The sequence below is a fragment of the Cloeon dipterum genome, chromosome 3 (genome assembly GCF_949628265.1).
Source record: "Cloeon dipterum chromosome 3, ieCloDipt1.1, whole genome shotgun sequence".
Lineage (NCBI taxonomy): Eukaryota > Metazoa > Arthropoda > Insecta > Ephemeroptera > Baetidae > Cloeon > Cloeon dipterum.
Genome location: NC_088788.1, coordinates 2,814,419 through 2,838,299, shown reverse-complemented (window position 1 = coordinate 2,838,299; position 23,881 = coordinate 2,814,419). Strand labels below are relative to the sequence as shown.

The window sequence follows — 23,881 nt, the reverse complement described above, 5'->3', positions numbered from 1 at the left end:
TTTGAAAATTTCTGTGTCCTGGTCGTATGTGTATATAGGAAATTAAAGTAGATTTATATAAAGTAACAGTTTAAATTTTTTCCTAACACGTGAACTAATTAAAAGATGATTTTCCTAAAATTACAATTTTGAATGACCACTTTACTCGGCAAACGTAGATTCCTCTCGTCCAGATCTATCCAAATGTGGCGAAACTCTTATTTGTTGTTAAATAAAATAGGGTTTCAAGTCCCCACTTGAAATGTGCATGCTAACTTTACGGCTAATTTTGTTGAATATTTAAGTCAATTTTGGCTTTAACTGCATTCTTAGGGATTAGTTTAGTGGCAACAAGGATTCAAATGTTTAAAGAAAAAGTGTCATCCGTTTATTTCTCTTCTGAACAGGCCGAGCATTTTGAACTAATTGATTGGAAACGTAAATATTAAAATAAATAGTCAACGCTTAACACACGTAACATTTTAACATAAAAAAACTTAATTTTTCTCCTTTACTCTTCCTGCAGGTCTTAAAAACATGTATAATTGTTAATCTCGTTAATTTTTGAGAGCAAAATAATTATTAAAAGAAGGTCCACTCTCACATGCAGTTTTCGCTTGAATTTCCAGCAGCAAACCAGCAGTTGTTAACCTTTAATTTTAATTATTTTACGAAAAAATTGCATTTTTGGCGCAAACAAATCGCCAGGCAGATGTCATAAATATACACCCTGGGCAATTCTCATCAATGAGCTAAACGTGTATACGTGACCTAGACGAACACCAAAGCTGCTTTGTCTAAATGTTGTAATCCCCTATAGAGCTTCGCTTTTTATATTATTGTCAATTGGGAAAATGTAGTGTTAAAAAAGACCAATTCAGAGGACCACCTATGAGAAGAGGAAAAAATTTCTTTTTCTTTTGTCAAGAGCAAGACAAACGGCAGTCTGACAATATATGAGGGTGAAAACTTCGCATTTGTAAGAGCGCAATATAAATTAGAGCACGGCAAGAAAATTTTTGGGACTTTCTTATTTATTTAACGTGAGCGACGGTGGGCATTGTGCGCCCGTCGTTCTCGTAATTTGCATTCGCACGCGCCATAAACATTTTATCAAATTAGTTATGGATTTTCCCCTGTTTGATTGCATATAATGGTGATAATAGCGGTAATAAATGTAATTTTTATTCTTATTTATTCATTTGGATACAAATAGAGGTACAGGAACAGCACGTAAAAAGTGGCGCCGCGCGGCCACTATAAATATTTCACGAGGAAAAAATTATTTGTCCAGCAGCCAGCGAATATTGATTATCGCCTGAATTATTCACAATGATAATTTTTTCTATCGGTGGCCATTACGACGACGCCGGCGGCCCCGGTCCCGCGGCCACTTGAGACTTTTCCCTCAAAATAATGAGCCAATATGTATGTATGGCTTTTTGTTATTGGAGACCGAGCGAACGAGAAGCTGTTTGGACGTCGTTAAAAAGTTGATGCAAATAAATGACATTTTCATATTCTGGAAAAAAAATAATAATAAATCCAGAATGGCTCAATAAAGCTTACTCTAAAAATCCAATTTATTAGTCGTTCGCTATCTTCATTCGGCCAAATGTTTGAGTCATAAAAATTAACTAATAATTAGTGCCACTACTTTGTCCAGTGCAAAAAGGGAATTTAAAAAAGGAAAAGAAAATTTAGGGGTGATTTAATTCACAAAAATTTTAAGTCATTGTAAAATATATTTATACAAACTGCATTTTTTTCCTCTTCTCGTCTATGTAACAGGTGAATCAGGGCGGGGCATTAAACTCTATTATTCAGTAAAGGGGCCGCGGTTTGTCCCCATTGGGTCTCTCTAAGAGGTTTCATTTTTCAAAACCCATTCCTTTCATTGGTTCTTGTTATTGCCAACCCTAAACAGCAGGGACTACAGTTTTCCCCAATGAATTTTCGAGATTCTTGATGGTCAGAACAAAAATGGTTCCCAAGCTGATGGCGAGATAAAGCTAAAAATGTAATATTTATTTTCGGTAAAAATCGAAAATATAATTAATCCCTGTACAATGATGAAATTATAATTCAAAAAAGGAGAAAGAGGTTTCATAGAATCACAAAATTGTAAAAATCGCATCGAATTAAAAGATAACTAAGTGTTTAACTAATTTTCAGCGAGATTTATCTACGTTTTCAGCTGTGATGCACTCTCGCTTTTTTTGCTTTTCGCCTCCCCGAAGACCCCTTGCATTTGAGAATTGGGCCCAATAAACCACTGAAAAGATATTGCTATGAAAGGTTCATTGCACACCCGTACGTGGGACCCGGCTCCGCGGGCCCCCTGTGGGCCCTGCTCGTAAAACACTTTTACGCGTGACTGGGAACTACGCATGCGTGGTGGCGAGTTTTGTAGCAAAGTTTCGCGTCGGCCAATCAGAAATGCAAGGGCTGTCACTCTTCTCCCGAGGGTGCTGCAACTGTGACCCGCGGTAACTGTGCCCTAAGTTAAAATGGTTGGAAGAGGAGGAGTATGGCATATCAGGGTATCGTCTTTAGGGAGGGTCTTTCGAGGGTGGTTGTGGCCTACTTTAAATAAAAAAATTTGCTTACAATATCGTTGATTTCCTGCTTAATTCGCATCGTATATCTTTAAAATGTGTGTTGATATCAAGATAAAAACATGACAATGGACAGTCTAGTCTGCTCTTAGTTAATTAAATTCTGAAAATTTTACTTAGGGCACGATTGCCGCGAGTCACAGTTGCCGTTTACTCGCTTTGCAGAGTGAACGTTGCAGAGACGACCTTGCAACGCAGCACCCTCCGATCGAGGGTGTTTAGCCCGTGCACATATTTAGGCTGTGCATCAAAAGGGGACGCGCTGCTTCACAATTAAAAAGGTCGCTCGGTCAAACTGTTCCTTTGCAGCCGATCGCTTTTGTGTGCTTTGACAAAAATGTATTGACTGGCGCGATGCTGGGGGTGCGTTGAAAAACACGAAAGAACCGCTCTTGGATTCTCATCCACAAAAATCGAATATCAAGCGCGGGAAAACACCAGTATTCTAAATTAAAATCGTTTTTATAAAGTTAGCAATCAAACGAAACGATAATTGAGTATACATTTATTTATATTTGTAAAACGCAGTGGAATGGCGACATCTGAACCGTAAAAATATCAGGAAAGAACTGATGATATTCATGCGTTCGAAGCTTAAAAAAATAAAAAATGGAAATATTTAGATCAAAATTTTCTTTTGACATTGGTAATTTCCAGATCAATGAAGGCAATCTATTTTTACTAGTTAAACAACTGTCGTATTTTTAGTTGATTTAATATTTTAAATATTGAAAAATTGGTGTTTTTAATTAATAATTATCTCGGTTTATAATAAGTTTAGCGGAAAATTGTTCATGACCAATTAATTTCTCAACTAAGAATTGAACTATATTTTTTCAAGACCAAAGCGTTTACGCCAATTAGAACCGAAAAAATAGATCGATCTGGGGCAAAAAAAAAAAAAAAATCCGGTAACACTCTTGAATGAATCGACGCGGGCTTGTACGAGAAGAGCAAAGTCGGTATAAAATAAAATTTCATTTGTTCTCATTATTTCGCTCCCTCATACAATTAAAGCAATGAATATTTTACACAAGATAAAAATCACAATTCTATATACAAAAGTTCATTACGAGTTTGCCGAAAAAAGCAAAGATCTAGACTTAAACTACAATTTCATAATTTATGTCTATTTAATTAGTCGTTTTTGTTGATGCAATAGCTAATGAAAAATACTGCATGCAGCTCAAAAATTCTGGAAGTTTGTTCGACCGTTGATTTCCCCCCTCAGTAGTTGGTTGAATTTAAATAAATTTAAAATGTACTGAAAGCGTTACAAAGACGTGTAGCTTTTGGGCTTTATAATTTTGCAACGAATAGACAGATTGACACCATAGAGGTCAGTTTATGTACGATTTCACGAGTAGTTTGGACTTAATGTATTTTAAAGTCCACCAAAGGTGAAGGTCAGACACTGCCCTCTTGGCAAAAACTACGCTCTCGATCTAAATTAGCACCTAGTTAAAGACAATTTTTCGTTCTTTCTAAAAATGTTACTCTGGTCGAAATCTTCACGAGCTTAATCGGAAAAATAATTAATAAATAATTAAAATAATTGTCTAAAATAAGTGTCTAAAATAATTAAAATCTAGACACGGACCCATTGCAGCGGTAGATGAGATCTGTGTGCTCGCTTCTCGCAGCTGCTGCATGGCTATTGAGAGCCGAGTGATTCCATTATTTTCCATTGCACTAAAGTGTGCGATGCATGAGCGGTCAATCTTTTTCGCAGATGGCAATAACCATAATTTGCAAAATAAGGACTTGCCGCATATGCTATTATTTTATTGCAAAGATTTTTTTTAATTGGCCGTGCAGGCATATTTTCCATAAAAAACATTTATATCGAGTTAATACTTCAGAGAGTAAAAATATATAATGGAATTATATAGGCATTGACCGTTTCACACTCTTAAATTTATCGAAAAAGCTATAAATAAAGAAATAATTTCTCTACGTTAACCCCGAGCAAGGAGGATGTCTGTTCACTTCTTTATTTTTCACGCACCCCCAGATCGCGCCAGTCAATACATTATTGTCAAAGCTCACAAAAGCGGTCGCCTGCGAAGGAAATGTTTGACCTACTTTTTTAATTGTGAAGAAGCGCGTCCCCTTTCATGCACAGCCTAAATATGTGCACGGGCTAAACACCCTCGGAGGGTGCTGCGTTGCAAGGTCGTCTCTGCAACGTTCACTCTGCAAAGCGAGTGAACGGCAACTGTGACTCGCGGCAATCGTGCCCAAAGTAAAATTTTCAGAATTTAATTAACTAAGAGCAGACTAGACTGTCGATTGTCATGTTATTATCTTGATATCAACACACATTTTAAATATATATGATGCGAATTAAGCAGGAAATCAACGATATTGTAAGCAAATTTTTTTTATTTAAAGTAGCTTTATATTTAGGACACAAAACCACCCTCGAAAGACCCTCCCTAAAGACGAAACCCTGATGCCACACTCCTCCTCTTCCCATTTTAACTTAGGGCACAGTTGCCGCGGGTCACAGAGTTGCCTGTCACTCGGTTCGACTCTCTCGCTTTTGTCCATCTGCGGCGTCGCTGTGGGGTTTCCGCCCCCTCAGCGCGAGGAGAGCAGAGTCTAAAGCGCAAGACTCTGCTCTCGTGCTAATTAAGCGTCGGGGTTGGTCGCTCGTTCCGAAGGGCGCCGTGGCCCTGGTGGTCGCAATGCCTTTACAATGCGAGCCAACGGGCTGATTAAATAATAATTTTAACCAATCAGATTCTTAAAGACTTTCTTTGACGAAGTGTCTGAGCACACCAATCGATTCTTGAGGGTAGAATTATAGGTAAAGTGGATATTTTTCCCGTTAAAAAAGGCCAGTGTGACGTTTGAACTTTTTCCCGCCAAAGCAATATGAACGAATATGCTAGAAGTGCGCATGCGTCAAAGAAGTCATTCGTACAGGTGGTCTCTCTGCAAGAAGTGCTCAAATGAATAAGTGCTTTTCACAAAGATAAAACTCGCTTTGGTGCGTTTTCATGTCGAGGTTGATTAATCTTTATTACACGCAGAAATCAAACGCCTACTTAACCGAAGAATTCTCCGGAATCGCCAGAAAAGAATAAAATGACGAATTATTAGGATGCATATTTATGGCGCTTGACAAACACAAAAACGGCAATTAACCCCATAGTAAGGCCCGCAGATCTGAAGTTTTGAGCACGAGCCGAGATTGGGCTTGGCAGGAGAGAGATTAAGCAATAACGAGAAGGCGCAATTGCTAATTGTTGCTGCGGAAAGTCTGCTCGCACACACATGCATTATTATCAAAGGGCAAAAGTGAGGAATTTGCTTTTCAGTGGGAATTCACGCGGCCGCGAGAGGAGGAGGAGGAAGTCGTGGCCGTAGGACCGATTATTTATCCGCCTCGCGGGAATAATTTTTTGATGAATAAGCCGCATTATTAAGCACTATTAATCAATACCAGCAAGCCACGCCGCGGCCAGAAAAAATCGTGCCAGTTTGCTATTATCATCAGAATACATGAGACGGAAAAACACGCGGCACGTTGAAAACTGCCGACGAACGAGTGTGTTGTTGGCTCTCTGCTCTTTTCTCAATCTCTGCAATTAACTCTCGCGCCCCTTACAGCTTGCTTTGCATCGCGCAGCACGAACGGCAATTATAAATTCCCTGCCCGATAATCCGCGCTGTAATTAGTCTAATTAATACTTGGCCGTCTTAAATCAATTATTGTTATTACCCGAAATCATGCACGATGCACGACCCGAGACGAGACCTTCGCCGACGCGCTTTTTATTCTCTTTCTCTCTCTGCTCCGCTCTTTTGTTCTAACACGCCACGCCGACCTGCACTCATCATCATTCTCAAACAAACGCCAAAATGATACGCACATTTTTAAATGAATTGCATAAACCTTAAAATATTAATTAACAATGCAAACACATTCTTCGCGTTCATATTGTTGCGGCTCGGTAAGAAGAGTAAATAAATTTAATACTCTCCTTACGGCAACTCAACCTGGAAAGAAAATGTCAACGCTGGGCATAAGAACAACATTGTAAAGTGTTTCAAGGTCAAACTAAAAAGGAGAGAGCTGTTCTCCACCCCCTGAAAAGTGAACTCACTGAACGCAGCGCGATACAAGTTCCACTTCCACTTCTTTGTGCAGCATCCGTCGCTTTGTTGACAAAAGGGATGGAATGCGCTACCCTGCAGGGGGTGATAGCTCAGCCCCTGCTCACTCATATGGCGCGAAAATGCGCCAGCTAAGAAGTTCTGCAGCCACACACAGGTGCCAGGTCGATAGCTTTTTAAGCCAATCAGAGGCCGTCTCGGAGTTTGTTGCCGGTTACGCCCACGGGCAGAGGGAGGCAAAGAGGGGCGTATGTGCGGAGTTTTTCGTGGGCGTAACAGGCAACAAACTCCGAGACGTCCTCTGATTGGCTTAAAAAGCTATCGACCTGCCACCTGTGTGTGGCTGCAGAACTTCTTAGCTGGCGCATTTTCGCGCCATATGAGTGAGCAGGGGCTGTGATAGCTCTTATGGTCCAAAATCATAGTCCCAGTTAAGAACTTTCCCGTTGGTGTCGCGTCGGTGGTCGATTTAAAGAGCTCACCGTGGCGCGCTCTTTCGAGGGCGTATTAACGCACTGGACAAAACAGGACAAAACCTTTGGTGGCTTCTGATTGGTTGGGTCAATAAGTTCTTATAACAGGTCACAAGGGTGACACCCCTGGCTAGTAAGTAGGGGAGTGTAACGTCATTTATACAAAAGAGTTCGGTTGTAGGGGAAAGTGCCTTCGCCCAGTGCTCGCAGTTACAGTCAAACCGTCTCGACCTGAACATCTCTCCGCAGTTTAGTGACAATGAGCGCAAACGCCAAGATTACTTTTAGAAGTAAAAAAACAATGGCAACCGGAACAATGTTCATCCGAAATCAAAATCAACTCGTGTGTTCGGAGCCAATCTTCTACTCGGAAAAATACTGCGATGTGAAGCCTAACTTTGTCATGCGTGTGTATGTCGGGGATGAAAATGACGCTCAACTCGGCGCCATTTTCAGAATACACAAAGAAGCCCTCATCGAGAACACAAACTTTTTTGGAACAGACCTATCGCGGACGAGGTTCAAAGTGCGGTTTCCAACAACTCAAGGCATATCCATGGTACGCATCATTTTCGGCTTTTGTTACACAGGAACTCTCCACGAAATGAACAGTAAGCAGTGCAACATGGTTTACCAATGTGCACAAGACTGGAGGGTTTTTGGTATCTGCAAAATTATCGAAGATCTATTAGGGGCCGAAGACTCTGGAAATCAGGAAGACTCTGGAAATGAGGAAGATGATGAAAGCTTTGTGGCTCGTCTCAGGTAGCAAAAGATCTTTAGTAACTTCTTGAATCAGTCCTGTTCAAAGTATTTTGAAATTATTTCTATATAAATTTTTTTGATATATTAATTTACAAACAAGCGTTGCACGCTTGGCGATCTGTGCGGCAGCGAACGAAACCACGTGTTTGCAGGGCTAAGTGCGGCGACTGCGTTGAAAAAATCAAGAAAAGTTGGGCCGATGACGATCTCAGGGTGGCTTGCCCTGAGAAAAAGGTCGTCAGGGTAGCTCGGGTTTCAGGGCTGGTCGAGATGAATCGAAAGAGACCTCGCGGGTCGAAATCGGTGCAGCCGTTGAATTGATGCGAATTGATGGCCGTCGCTGTGCACACACGCTCGAGTGCCGAAAGCACGAAAAAATAGAAAAATCCCAATTTTAATTTTTCTATGGACAGCTTCTGCTCAAATTTGGTTTGGACACTGGCAGCACAAATGCGGATGCTGCGGATTTGCAAAGATCTCGATTCGGGTCGATCCGTGGGAAAATTGACGAATTTTCCAATTTGGCGCGCTGCGCTTATGGCGAAAATGCCAAAATACACGTTTTTCAGATTTCAAATCCCTAAGGCTTTTCGAGTTTCCATCGGATCAGCTCGAAATTGATCTCAAAATGACCGCAGATAAATTTTCCTTGATTGACGTTTAGGATTTTTCAAAATCTTGTCCCGGAAAATTTACGTGATTTTCCAAAGGGGAAAAACACCCTAAAAAAGGGGTTAATTCGACTTTAAAAAAATTTGGAACCATATTTTTTTTTTAAAATCACATTAAATGTTCCCCAGTGGGTGGCAGTGGGTGCCTAGCAAGTGGGCATGCTCGAAAAATTTTTCTACGAGCGGGTTAAGGCAGCACTCGCGTTTGAAAATGTGAAATTTTGACTTTGGGAAAAATTCGCTAATTCAAAGTCGCGCGGTTTCTTTAAAAATGGTCGGATTTTGCAAAACCGCACATGCCCAGATGCGCCCCGCCGATATCCGAAATTTTGAAATGTCCAAATCGCGTTTTTTCCAGTTTTAAAGTGAATAAATCGGCTGCTGTTTGTCCTACGATCAAAACCGGTGTTCCCCGGAGGCGGGTCCGGAAACCGTCCTCGGCAGGGTCGAAGCGCAAAAATCTTTGCACACCTCGCGTATTGTAATAGTAGATCTTTTAGGTATTTTAGGTATATATGGTAATGTTTCAAAAAAAATTCAAGTGACATTTTGCTACATAAATGTAATAATGAATTCCAGGAATGAAGAAATGCAGAGCCCAGAGAGCCCAGAGCCATTCGGAAATCAATTCATATCATATCAAATAGTATGCTGATGTAAAAACATAGTGTGTGAAATCAATGTTCCAGTGATATCAGTTTGCCCTTTTATAACTTTTAAATTGTCAAATGATACTGAATAAGAAAAATATGTGAAAACGACGTTGCAATGATATCAGTGAATAAATGAAATAGACAAGTAAATTTATTGAATTTTCGTTAAATTCCTCAAAAAGAAAAGGAGAAGAAGAAACAACAAATACCAGGTATTCCTAGATTTTATGCTCTGTCATAGTTGCCTTATTAAAAAAAAAACATCTGCGATAAGTCAAAGAACACACTCTACACCAGTTGTCAAGTTTATTTGTACCCTTTCTTTTCAAAATAAAATAGATTAGAACAAGACAAATCAACTGACTTTCATATATATTATCTAAAAAATGCATTTCGCGTCGAAAAGGTGTTTTAAAAAGGAAAACAAATTGTGTACCTTTTTGAAATTGGCGCCCTAACTAGGAGTTAACGTACTATAAGAAACATGGCCGCTGAACGACGCTCACTCCAGATTACATGATCATGATAGTCCTCGTTAAGGCGCCAATTTCAAAATGGTACACATTTTATTAAGCTGTTTTTGAACACTTTTTCGACGCGAGATGCATTTTTGAGATATGTCATTCGATTTGTCTTGTTCTAATCTAAATTATTTTAAATAGAAAGGGTACAAACTTGGCAACTGGTGAAATATTATTCTTGCAGGTTACGCGCAAGACAAACACTTTGTTTCTAATAATGCAAGAAGTCGTATTTTACATTACTATTTAATTAATAATACAATTTTCCATTCTATTACGATAGCTGTGTTCCCTAAATAAGAGCATAAGTGTCTTTTTTGACGAGAAAGTTGATTTTTTTTCGACATGTATACCATTTTTAGGTTACATTTTGTCGGGTAAAATAACATTTGCGCATTCGTCTTAAGCTGCAGCAGCGTTTGACGAAACAATAGATTTAACCGGCTGCTCGGACGCGAGAAAACAATCGAGGCGTCGAATTTGCTAAGAGGAAGTTTTACCCGAGTTAAGAAGAACGAATAATGAAGACGTCAGTGTAGCCTGAGTGAATCAGTGGAATTCGCAATTCGCTGCCGATTAGCGCATTTGTTTTGAACGCGTACACGAGCAACAACACAGCCTGGCCTTGATTGGTGCAAGCGAGTCGATTTTCATGAATGTTAACAGCCCTAAGCTAAAAAAACAGCAATGTAATATCATTTCACGGCCATTGATGGTCATGCAATAAAATGAAAACAAAACGGACAACATGCATTGTTTAAATAAGTTTTATATAAAGACCATCTTTGACGAATTTTCTGAGCACACTAATCGATTCCTGAGGGTCGAATTAGGTAATATGGATTTTTTTCCGTTAAAAAAGTCCTGCGCGACGTGCGAACTTTTTTTCCCGCTAAAAGAATATGAATGCGAGAAGTGCGCATGCGTCAGAGCTGGCTGGATCTGATGAAAAAGTCATTCATACAGGCGGTCTCTCTGCAATTGCTCAAACCAGCTGTGACGCGTGCGCACTTCTCGTATTTATTTGTTTTGGCGGGAAAAAAAGTTTGCAAGTCACGCTCAGCCCCTGTTCACTCATCTGGCGCGAAAATGCGCCCGCTAAATAGTTCTGCAGCCACACACAGGTGGCAGGTCGATAGCTTTTTAAGCCAATCAGAGGCCGTCTCGGAGTTTGTTGCCTGTTACGCCCACCAAAAACTCCGCACACACGCCCCTCTTCGCCACCCTCTGCCCGTGGGCGTAACAGGCAACAAACTCCGAGACGGCCTCTGATTGGCTTAAAAAGCTATCGACCTGCCACCTGTGTGTGGCTGCAGAACTATTTAGCTGGCCCCTCAAGAATCGATTGGTATTATGCTTAGACGGTCTTTTATCCTGCTATTAAAATTCGTGTTTCAAGAATCAACAACTTTTGAGCAATTCTGGGAGCTTAATTTAAACTTAAAGTTGATTTTTTTATTAAAATTTTAATTAAATCCACATTTTCTAAATTTTGGTATTTTTATTGATTTAAATATTGCCTTTATGTTTAAAATACATCAACATTCAAATAAATTATCAACATGCACCAGATATTTATACCACAAATTTGACAAACTTAATCATCAAATGATTATGCTCTTTAAATAATTAATTTACTAACTTTGCTGGAGTTAATTAGCTTGCCATCATTTTAACATTTGCTCTGGTTGAATTCGCATCGCCTTTGCAACATTTTTACTCATCATAATGGGCGAGAGAGAAACCCTATGGTAACAGCAGCAGCCAAAATGAACAATAAAAACCGAACGAAAATAAATAGTGCTAAGAAAGATAGAACAGCAGACGCCGAGAATAAAAAAACCGAATGTGTTGCGGCTGAGTATTTAATTATTCACGAATTTCCATTATGCTGAATAAATAAAGCAGCCTGCAGACGGTTCCTACTGTTTTCCTTTGGAGCGCTTTCATTAATGCTTGCTTAATGGTTTCTTGCCGTGTCATTTCGGACGCTTTGTCGGGAGCTGCACCTCGCCTAGACACATACATATTGTCGAAATAAACGCTGCGAGCTGTTCACTTTTTTATATGCGCGCGGCACCCACTCGATGCGTAAAAACGTGGAAATTGACGCTCGAGAGGCCAAGGGGAAAGTTTAATTGATTTTTTCTTCGCCGCCGCCGCCAAGGCCCCGTGCGAAAAATTGACTCAGCGCGCTGCTTAATTTCCATTCAGATCGATCCGACTTTGTTTTCGTTTGTGAATCCTAATTCATGTCGTTTCTCAGAAGGAACAAAAGCGAGGAAAATCAATGCGGAGACAATTAGGTAATGGGGAGAGCGAGTGCGCGTCCTGTTTAGGGAAAAAGTTCAATTAGCAGGAAGGACACTCTGTTCTCAGAAGCCGATGAATTGCCGTCAATGTGCCGGAGCATCAATCTCATGAGCTGACGGCAATTAATTTTTTTGTGCCCTCGCCGATCGATGCTCAATTATTTCACGCGATTGCATACCAAAATTCTTTGAATATTTGCCCCTGCCTTTTACGATCCTTTCTCGTTATCTTCAATTGCGAAGTCCTAAAATTAATGAGCGATATAAAAATTAAAAAACAATATTTACATGGGTCTATATGCATTTTTGCCAAAGGAGATCCTCGAGAGTTGACGTTGACATTCTACAGTTTACAAAAAAGTCACATAAATTTTTTTTTCGAAAATTTTTTAAAGGGTGATGGCCCTTTCGATTTTTATAGGGTCAGAGCTTGATGTAGCCCGTGGAATTCTGCTCAAGTGCTCTTAGTTTCATGGTGGCAATTTTAGTTTTTAGTTTGAGAACCGGCTCAAACGTACCTTTTACGTGGATGAAATAAAATATTTCGAGTTAACAATTTTATCAAATTCACTAATGGTAACTATACTGGACCATTTAAGGTGAAGGCCAACCTTCAGGATCTTCCCCTGAGAGTTAAATCATGAAAAAATATTCAAAATCATCGAGTTTGGTGTCAATTTAAAGATTTTCGATTATGTAGAGCTCAAATTTAAAGTTTGAAATGCTAATGGAGAATCGTAGAGATCAAATTATAAGTAACCATGGCATTTTCGAAACAATAATAAATAAATAATTGAAAAAAATTTGAACTGATTGAAACTACATTTTTAAAAGTGGTTGGAGCTTGTCTGGGACGATCTATAGTAACTTTCTGACCCTAAATTTCAGCTCTGCAGGGTCGAATTCCTATGAAATGATAACAAACTCGATTGTTTTACCCTCAGGGTTACGTCAGGGTCGGACCCTGAAAGTTGAATGCCTCGAAGCATTTATGATGCGGATTCTATCGTTCTCTTAAGGCCAATAAAGCATAATCTTATCTTCTCACATGGTTGCTTGAATAGATTTTATTTTGCAAAAAACAATAAGCTGATGACAAAGGAAAATTTACTCCTACAAAAAGTTGCATTCCAGTTCAAGATAATTATATTTCTCTGTCCCTACCTTGTTGCTGAATCAATATAGATTTAAATACTTCAAATATTAAATCGTAAATAATAAATTGTCTTTATTGCAAACTTAAATTAGAGTTTTTTTAAATATCTAAAATTAATTAGGTAACCTTGCAATCTGCCTTCGAGTAGATCAAATTAATTCCCTTTCGAGCGACAAAAAATGTCTACACTATATCCAGCTGCGGAATATCAATCAGGAGGAAGATTCCGCGGCATTTCAACTCGTATTAAAGCGTGAGTTTAGACGAGAGTTTCATTTGCTCGAGAGAATAGCTTGCGGAGATCAAACTGCAATTGTTGCTGCGAAGTGCAAAGAACCTCATTATCCTCGCGAGGTGATTTCTGCCGCGCGCGCGGCAAAGAAAAGAGGCTTCGCAGGCAGTTATATTCGAACGGTCGCATGCAGATTTCCATTCGTCGCTGCCGAAGGAAGACAATTGCAATGCAGAATAAATTGTGTCCCATTGTTGAGTTGAGTCGACTCTCCACGCGATTCCGACTCAGCTCTCGCTTTATTTGTGATAAAATGGAATAATTTTCGCTGGATGCTGATTGCTTCGACCGCGGGGGACGTGCGAAACTGTTTCCACAAAAAAATTAAAAACAAAAAGATTTAATTTCTTTTTCAAAGACGTTTTTGACGAGGTTTCTGATCACACCAATCGATTCCTGAGGGTCGAATGAGGCCAAGTGGATATTTTTCCACTGATTGATCATCTCTTCGTCAGAGTAACTTTTCTGCATGAAATGTAAACACCCTAAAAATGGGGAAATAGGAGGATTAAAGCATCAGGGTTGCGTCCCAAGGGAGGGTCTATTAAGGGTAGGGGTTTTGGAGAGGATCTAGCCGGGTTTCAATTTAATTGCTTTCATATTCGCTCTAATTGGCAACTTGCAATACATATCAAGGTGACCAAGATATCAACAAATATCTTTGGCAATCTACAGTTTACAATAATTTTTAAATTTGATTTCTAAAAGGGGAATTAACTCTAATTAGAAAAAGTGGCATCATCAAGAACTGCCACTTTTCCGCGTAACGATTTGTCAGGGAACGATTGTGCATGAGTCATCGTGTAAAAAGCCAGTGCGGCAACTTAACGCAAAGACAAGCGCTAACAAAAGAGTGCACCTTGCAGCACGATTCATTGACATAATATATTATGTGTGAGCTGCGGGGGTGCATTGGAAGCATTAAAATTTGCCTCGGTCATAGCCAAGTTTAAGAATAGGCTGATAGAATTTTTAAATTATTATCACAGAGTGAAAGTGCTTTGTTTCAGTCTCCTCTGTCCAGTCAATTTTCCCATTTATCAAGCCCGATGCACATGCAGTAAAATAGACAGAGTGAGAACCCATGCAACCAAGAAAGCAGAGCAGAACTGTCAGAATTCTTAACAAAAAGCCAAGAAGATAAAGCAGTAGGCGCGTATATAGTGCAGCGACCACAATACATATTTAGGGTACCTACATTCCGTCAAACAATGACCATTTTGCAACACACAAATCGCACAACAGAAAAATCACATTGTTTGACGAGCATAATATATATACCGACGCGACGCAATTCAAAAGAGAGAGAATTCCTGGAACAGCCTAGACTACCGGACCACCCCTAATTGTAAGGACAAACTGGACGGGGAGCCTGTAATTCGTAAAATCGCCATCACAGCAAGACGATGCATTAGCTTCCGTCCCCGATGTTGTTGATCGCACTCCTGGGCTTAAGGAGGAATGATAGTGGATTTCCCCGCAAAATCCTTTAACACACATACAGATTGGGTCCTAAAAATCATGTACAGTTAAAAAAATACATAGGCAGCACTGTAAATTTTCGAGAAAATCGGCCTCAAACTTAGCATTGTTTTAAATGGAGAATTTTCAACGGAAATTGTGTAATCGCGATTTTCTCTGAAATTCCGCATTTCCCCAAAAAAAGGCTCTGGCTGTCCGATAGATCTCGATGAGAGGATTCCAAATCATGTGAGAAAACATAGTGCAGCACTGTAAATTTCGGAGAAAATTGGCAAAAACAATCTGATTGGTCAGCGCCCAGCGCTGCTGGCCAAGAGAGGGGGGCGTTTCACGCCGTCGCTTCTGGTTGCATTACAGAAGGTGGCCGGTGCGCAACTCAATTATCATTTTAATTACGTTTTCATTATCAGAAAAATTTGAAATTTTCGCACATGGTAACCAATAAATCTGTCCTTGAAAATCAATAAAAAATTTATTTATACTATACGCAGTCTATGATAGCCATAAGGGTCCGAGTTTGCCTCTGAAAATCATTAAAATTATTAAAATGAAAGAAACATTTTTTCTGAGTTGATTCTTGAATAAATTAACTTAATTTTGGGTATTTTGATTTTTCCCCAAAAAATTTTAAACGTTTTTTAACGGACATCTGAAATTTTCAGTCGAATTTTTTTCGAAAATTTTAAATTTGAGAAAATTTTGCTGAGTGGGGAAAAACTGGAAATTTAATCAGCTTTCTGAATTTAGGCAGTATTTAACGCTACTATGAACAGGTGAATTTTAATGAAGCCAAACACAGACCCCTTTTGAAAATCTGCAATTTTTGAAAAAATAAAAAATTTATTTCAAGACTCAAAAGCACTATTTTTTATCTTCTCACAATTAAATTTTCATAATTTTTCTCACCCCGGAAGCAATTAATTTCCTATGCTAAAAAAAGAGGGCGTAACCGGTAAAATTCGAAAAATTGGATTTTGGGGCACTTTTGGTCAGATGTACATGGAAAAAATAGGTCGGTTAGGGTTGACTTTACATGAAATTTCATTTTTTAAAATAAAAAAATCACTATCATTCCACTTTTTAAGCGGTACCACACTTCGGATGCTGCGCCCCGCTTCACCGAAGTCCGTGACGAACCCACTCGGTATGCAGCAGCAGCTATTTAACAAAATAAAAGTGCAAAAACATTTTTGTATTTACAAAGTAGAGTGCGAAAAGAAGAACAAAAAAAATTAGTCACACGATTACAACCAATCCTTCACTTTTTTCTTCACAACATTTTTATCTCTCAGGTTTTTTAATTCACGTGGCAGCTGATACCACAGTCTTGGTAACACAGAATATGATTTTCGAGCAAAATATTTACCATCAATTATTGGTTCAATGACAGGGTTTGATTGAACCAGTCTTGTACAATATTGGTGCGTTTGCTCAGTGCCAAAGTCACCATCAAAATATTTCACATTTAACAAGCAAGATTTGTAAATTTTACCAACAGGCATTGCATTCCAAAATTTAAAAAAAAAATCACTAACAGTACGCTTATGTTTGTTTAAGCACATTTTATACAACACTCTTTCCTGCAGATTTTTTATGCTCGTCAAGTTTACAGTGCCCCAGGAAGTAATACCATAATTCAAATAATAATGAGCTAACGAAAAATACATAATACGTCTTACATTATACGGCATATATTGACATGATATTTTAGCACTCACACTATGTATAAATGTAGTCAATTCCTCTAGATAGAAACGCCAAAAAATATTTCTTTTACAAAATTACACATTTAGTTAGAAATAATTTAATATTATTAAAATATCTCGCCAAAGCAAAAAACGAGCATTGATCCGTTTTACGAAACCGTGGTCAGGCGCGGGAAGTATTACGCCGCACCAAAGTCCCAATTCAAATTCAGAAATAGAAGCTTTTGCAATTAGGATTTGCAATTGGCTTAAAAGCTTAAAAATATGTTTGTTACTTATGAATAATTAAAACAATTTTTAATCTGTAAATATTTTGTTTTGCACTAATCCAATTCAGATTCAAGGTTAAATTAATTGATTAAAATTAGGTGAACTTTTAAAAAAATTAAGCTGATAACAGACAACAATATTGTGCTATGTATTTAAAGAAACAAATTTTTGTATCAAACCGCTCGCAGTCTATTTTATATGGTTTTATATTTCAATTGTTGTAAATATAACGTAATTAATTAATATCTCTGCTCCTGTTGGGTTAAGCTTAGTGCTGAATGTAACTAAAAAAAATTCTTAAACCCAAAATAAAACAAACAAATCAAATTCGAAGATTCTACGCCAATTAGCACCGGAATTGTGAATTATTTGGTGTGCAGCAAAAGTAATCTTGCTCTGCTCTATATCAAATCAAAACGGTATGTAAAGGATCGTTGGTTTTATTAAAAAAATCATATTTGGTCATTTACTCGTTCTTTATTTCATTGAATTAAATGATGTTTTACAAATACGATTAAAATCTAAATTCTCTATCTCAAAGTTATTATGGATTTTTTCGATGCAGCTTAAACTTTTGATGAAATCCCAATTTGATATTTTGTAGTCAATCTAATTGCTGCTCTGGCTCATGCAATAAAATATAAATATTCTAAGAAATAGCTGTAACATGCACGAACAGGTGTTCAGGTGTCATTTTCTAAAGCATTTTGCTTATAAACTTGAAATGAATTAAAATCACACTGAAAATGGAGCGAGGAACGAGAAAAACTGTTTGGCTTAATATTTCAGCAACAAACTGTTCGATTTATACCATTTTAGAAAATTTGGTATTGGAATTTCATTTGCTAACAACTTTAAGTAGTTTTAACCTCCTCCGAGGTCAAGGTCAGCTGCTGCCCTCTTGATAAATTCATTGCATTCGTTTGAAACTGGCACCAAAATGGAGATATTTTTTTACTCATTCTAAATATGCTACTCTTTTTGAAATCTCTTCATTTCTAATCCAAAAAGTGTCTTAAATATTAAATGAAATTATATATTATGTGGTAGCTGCACTATATACGCGCCTACTGCTTTCTTCTCTTGGCTTTTTTTTAGAATTCTGCGAACTTTGCTTTCTTTGTTCAGTGCATGGATTCTCACTCTATTATACTGCATGACGTGCTTGGGGCTTGACAAATTGGGAAAATTGACTGGACAGAGGAGACTGAAACAAAGCACTTTTCACTCTGTGATAATAATAAATGTTCTGTCAGCCTATTTTTAAAATTGGCTATGACCGAGGCAAATATTAATGCTTTCCAATGCACCCCCGCAGCTCGACACGTGTGGTCAATGAATTGTGCTGCAGGGTGCACTCTTTTGTTAGCGCTTGTTTTTTCGTTACAAGGAGCCCTACACATACTGTTGCCGCACTGGCTCCTTACTTACACGACGACTCATGCACAATCGTTCCCTGAAAAATCGTTACGCGGAAAAGTGGCACTTCTTGATGATACCACTTTTTCTAATAAGAGTTAAATCCCTTTTTTGGAATCAAATTTAAAAATTATTGTAAACTGTAGATTGCCAAAGATATTTGTTGATATCTTATTGGTCACCTTGATATGTATTGCAAGTTGCCAATTAGAGCGAATATGAAAGCCCGAAGAGATCCTATCCAAAACCCCTACCCTTAATAGACCCTCCCTTATTGGGACGCAACCCTGATGCTTTACTCCTCCTATTTCCCCCATTTTTAGGGTGTTTACATTTCACGCAGTAAAGTTCCTTGGAAATTTATATACCCACTCAAAAGTGAACTCACTGAACGCAGCTGGATACAAGTTTCACTTCTTTGTGCAACATATATCCTTTGCAGCTGCGCCGCTTTGTTGACAAAAGGGATAGAATGCGCTACCCTGCAGGGGGTAGTAACCATTATGGCCAGGTAAGTCAGCAGTTGAAGTCCCTGTTAAGAACTTTCCCGCTACAGCCATTGGTGGTCGAATTAAAGAGCTCATCATGGCGCGGTCTTTTGTGGGCGTATTAACGCACTGGACAAAATAGGACAACACCTTTGGCGGCTTCTGATTGCTTGGGTCGGTAAATTCTTATAACAGGTCATAAGGGTGACTCCCCCTGGCTAGTAAGTAGGGGAGTATGTAGCGTCATTTTTGAGCCATAATCAGTCAAAGCAACAAATTTCTGTCCAGGGGTCGATGGATTTTGATTAAATTTTATTGGCGTCAATTTTGCCCTAATTGTACTACAAAACAATTGAGAAAACTCCAACTTTCCAATTTTTGCGGGTTTTGCGGCGTTCAAATGTCAAAATCTGGGAATTTTGAGTACTTCATAACTTCGCTCAGGGTTGTCCTAGAACAAAAATTAAAAAACCATATAACTCGACTCAACAAGGCAAACAACTTGTATGCTGACCTCAAAGTGGTAGGTCAAAGGTCAGGGACATAAAATTTGATTTTTTATTTAAACTCAAATTTGAAAATGAATATATATTGAAAATTTTTATTTTTCTCAGAGCCATTTTGTAGAGCACAAAAAATTAAGCTATATAACGTTAAAATTTGGAATGGCGTTTTTCCTCATTTTTTAATAAAAAATGAAAACTTCGAAAAACCTTGTTTTTCGAGGTTGGTAAAAAACGATGATTGGCCATATCTCGACTTCTAGTCATCCGAATTTCAAAAACCGCATACCGTTAGACTCCTCTCAACGTCCCTAAGTGCACTAAGGGGGTATGAGACCCACCAACCCCCAACTCCCTTTTAACCCCCTAAATAACGTGAAATTTATAATTTTTCGTCCGTTTCAACACCTTAGCATGACGTTGACGTTGACGAGTAATTGTCTTCTTCAAACCAATTCAGTTACTTAGTCAAATGGAACCTCTTTTTTTGTAAATTGGACCACCAAAACCCGAGATTCGGGCGCACAAAGATTTTTTTCCAAACGCGATGCAATAAAATTCTGGATGATCGATTGCCCTGACATCCCTTTCTGGATTAAAGGGTGCAATCCCATTAAACCCCTAATACACACCCCATCCAAAGCGCGCTTATTTTTGTATTCATTTTTGTGCGGAAAAGTGTTAATCACTTCCGAGACTTTAGAATTCGAGATTTGGTGCTCATCAAGCATTTTATTGCATCGGTCTCGATAAAAAAAACTTTGCGCACTCAGGTTGTGGTGGGTCCTATTTACAAAAAATAAGTGCCGTTTGACTCGATTTAAAGTAAACTAAGTAACTGAATTGGTTTTAAGAAGACAATTACTCGTCAACGTCGTGCAAAGGTGTTGAAACGGACGAAAAAATGCTAAATTTCCCGTTATTGACGGGGTTAAATGGGGGTAAGGGGGTTGTTGGGTCTCATACCCTTTTAGTGCACTTTTGTGGATGTCAAGACGAGTCTAATGGTTTGCGGTTTTTCAAAATCAGATGATTAGAAGTCGAGATTTGGTCGATCATCCAGAATTTTATTGCATCGCGTTTGGAAAAAAATCTTTGTGCGCCCGAATCTCGGGTTGTGGTGATCCTATTAACAAAAATTAAGCACCGTTTGACTCATCTTTGAGTGAACTAAGTAACTGAATTGGTTTTAAGAAGACAATTACTCGTCAACGTCATGCTAAGGTGTTGAAATGGACGAAAAACTCTAAATTTCACGCTATTTAGGGGGTTACAAAGGAGTAGGGGGTTGGTGGGTCTCATACCCACTTAGTGCACTTAGGGACGTCGAGAGGAGTCTAACGGTATGCGGTTTTTCAAAATCGGATGATTAGAAGTCGAGATTTGGCCAATCATCGTTTTTTACCAACCTCGAAAAACAAGGGTTTTTCGAAGTTTTCATTTTTTATTAAAAAATGAGGCAAAGTGCCATTCCAAATTTTAACATTCCAAACTTAATTTTTTGTGTTCCACATAATGGCTACGAAAAAAATAATAAAATTTCATTATATTCATTTTCAAATTTGAGTTTAAATAAAAAAATCAAATTTTATGTCCTTGACCTTTGACCTACCATTTTGAGGTCAGCATACAAGTTGTTTGCCTTGTTCAGTCGAGTTATACGGTTTTTTAATTTTTGTTCTAGGACAACCCTGAGCGAAGTTATGAAGTACTCATACTCCCCTACTTACTAGCCAGGGGGAGTCACCCTTATGTTAAGAACTTACTGACCCAACCAATCAGAAGCCGCCAAAGGTTTTGTCCAGTACGTTTTATGCCCACAAAAGACCGCACCACGGCGAGCTCTTTAAATCACAAAAAATAAAAAACATAAAGATTTAATTTTCTTGTTAAAAGACGTCTTTGCCGAAGTTTCTGATCACACCAACCGATTCCTGAGGTTCGAATTAGGTAATGTGGATATTTTTCCAGCCAAAACACTGGGCATAAGAATAACATTGCAATAACATTTTAAGGTCAAGCTAAAAGGGAGAGTGCTGTACAATCCGCCCATTGAAAAGTGAACGCACTGAACGCAGCGGGATACTAGTTTCACTTTTTTGTGCAGCCTCCTTTGTAGCTGCGCCGCTTTGTTGACAAAAGGGATGGAATGCGCTACCCTGCAGGGGGTGATGACCATTATGGCAGCCAGGTAAGTCAGTTATTGTTCCAGTTAAGAACTTTCCCGCTACAGCCATTGGTGGTCGATTTAAAGAGCTCATCATGGCGCGGTCTTTTGTGGGCGTATTAACGCACTGGACAAAAAAGGACAAAACCTTTGGCGGCTTCTGATTGGTTGGGTCAATAAGTTCTTATAACAGGTCATAAGGGTGACTCCCCCTGGCTAGTAAGTAGGGGAGTGTTACGTCTTTTATACAAAAGGGATCGGTTGTAGAGGAAAGAAGTGCCTTCGAACTAGGTAAAGTGGATATTTTTCCAGCCAAAAAGTCCTGCGTGACGTGCGAATTTTTTTCCCGCCAAAACTCTATGAATGCGAGATGTGCGCATGCGTGAGAGCTGGATGGATCTGACAAACAGGTGGTCTCTCTGCAAGTGCTCAAACCAGCTCTGACGCATACGCACTTGTAGCATTCATATTGTTTTGGCGGGGAAAAAAGTTTGCAAGTCTCGCTGGACTTTCTTAACGGAAAAAATGTCCACTTTATCTAATTCGACCCTCAGGAATCGATTGTTGTGCTCAGAAACTTCGTCAAAGACAGTCTTAAAATGCATAAAATCCAATTATAAATACTTTGGAATACCAATAAAATTTTGAGAAGGAAAGATTTAAAAATTATTATCTATAAATTTCAGGAATAGCTCATTAGGAATGATCTATTTTATTCTGTTGTGATTTGTTTTTAATTACAGCACTATTTATAGAGATATATGAAAGATGAACATCGCATCGTTTTTAAATCGACGTCATTAGCGAGTTTTGGAAGGAATTACTTTTACCTTTGAAATCAATTATGTGGGAAATACATAGTTGGAATTAAAATTTTAAAAATTTTTATTGATTACATGATAGATTTTTGTCAAAATTAGACTGTTTCACGAAACGTATATTTTATTTATAGGAAATACTTCCTATTTTTATTACCAAAATTGTTGAGTTGGAACATTTTTACCAACGAAATTAATTCACCCCAGCCAAACAAACGTAGAATCACAAGTGTTTAAACAAGACAGAATTTAATTAAATTAAAAAAATTTACCAACGGTTTTTCATTCTTATTCATTGATTTTAGAGCTTAAGTTTCCAGTCTATTAAGGCATTAATTAAAATAGGAAGGTGCTAGTTTTGCTGGCTCATTGCAATGAAACAAATCGGTCAAAGAGGCTTCTGCGCGATTGCGGATACACTTTTTTCTTTCACACCCCTGGCGATCGCTCGCGTTTGTGATGATGTTTCATTTTTCTGCCTTTTCGCATTATACAGCTCTGCTATATAGCTGTGGCGAGAAGTCTTTGCTCGGCAGCAGCTTTTGTTTGAGCTAATAATAGCCGAGCACGGCCCGCGCAGATAGCTGAAAGCAGGAGAGAAAGAATAAGAGTAACCAAAAAACTGCAAGCCAAAATAATAATAATAATAAGAAAAGGAGATTGTTCATCTCTCGGTCCGGGCGCTCTAACTCACGAGATGAGAATGGGGAGGTATCAAGTGAGATGGAAAAAGAGAAGAACGCTCCAAGGAACATTATTTTCGTGCTAGTTATCTCCCTGCTCGCGCACTCAAATTGTTTACCGAAAAATAAAACGCAAGCAGCAACCCCCAGAGCCATGTTCCTGCTTTATTCCCTTGTACATGGTATTTTTGCCGCCGCCGCCGCCATTATTATTTGTCTTATACATCCCGAGAATGCAAAACGCGAGCAGCTGCACCCGACGAAATTCGATGCTCTGCTCACTCTCTCTCCAGCAGCAGCAGCAGCAGCGGCACAAGATTTTAAAATCCCCGCCGGCTTAATTGATTTTTATCGCCCCACGCTCCTTTAAGCTCCATAATTATTGTCAACTAAAGGGCTGCTTTTAGCACCGCTTGTTTGGATAGCAAAATGAGCTGGAAGGGTCGTTCCAATCATCATTGCCGAAACCCGAGACTGATATAATCTATAGAGACGTATTTTTAGCTAAACAACTCAGCCGCGCACATTGACATTTCCTTCCAATTTTGACGAAAACAACTCTGCGGCATGCACAAAGATGTAATCCCACTAGCAATTTTTAAACCACTGTAAAATTCCTTATCTTCACTCAGATAGATAATTTGATCTGTCATTTTACTTAAAAATATATTTTTTGTTGTTCTCATTCCATTTAAATTCCTTCGTTTTTGTAAATGCATTAAATTGTTAAAGAGCTATTTTTAGAGGATAGACTTTTTATTTGTGAGTTCTTGCAGTTGC

General features: G+C 38.6%; 1 protein-coding gene across 1 annotated transcript in view; it reads right to left on the bottom strand.

Moving 5' to 3' along the window:
• The window catches only part of zfh2 (Zn finger homeodomain 2), a 230,132-nt gene that overhangs the window by 141,665 nt on the left and 64,586 nt on the right, over window positions 1–23,881 (bottom strand). The window lies entirely within an intron of this gene.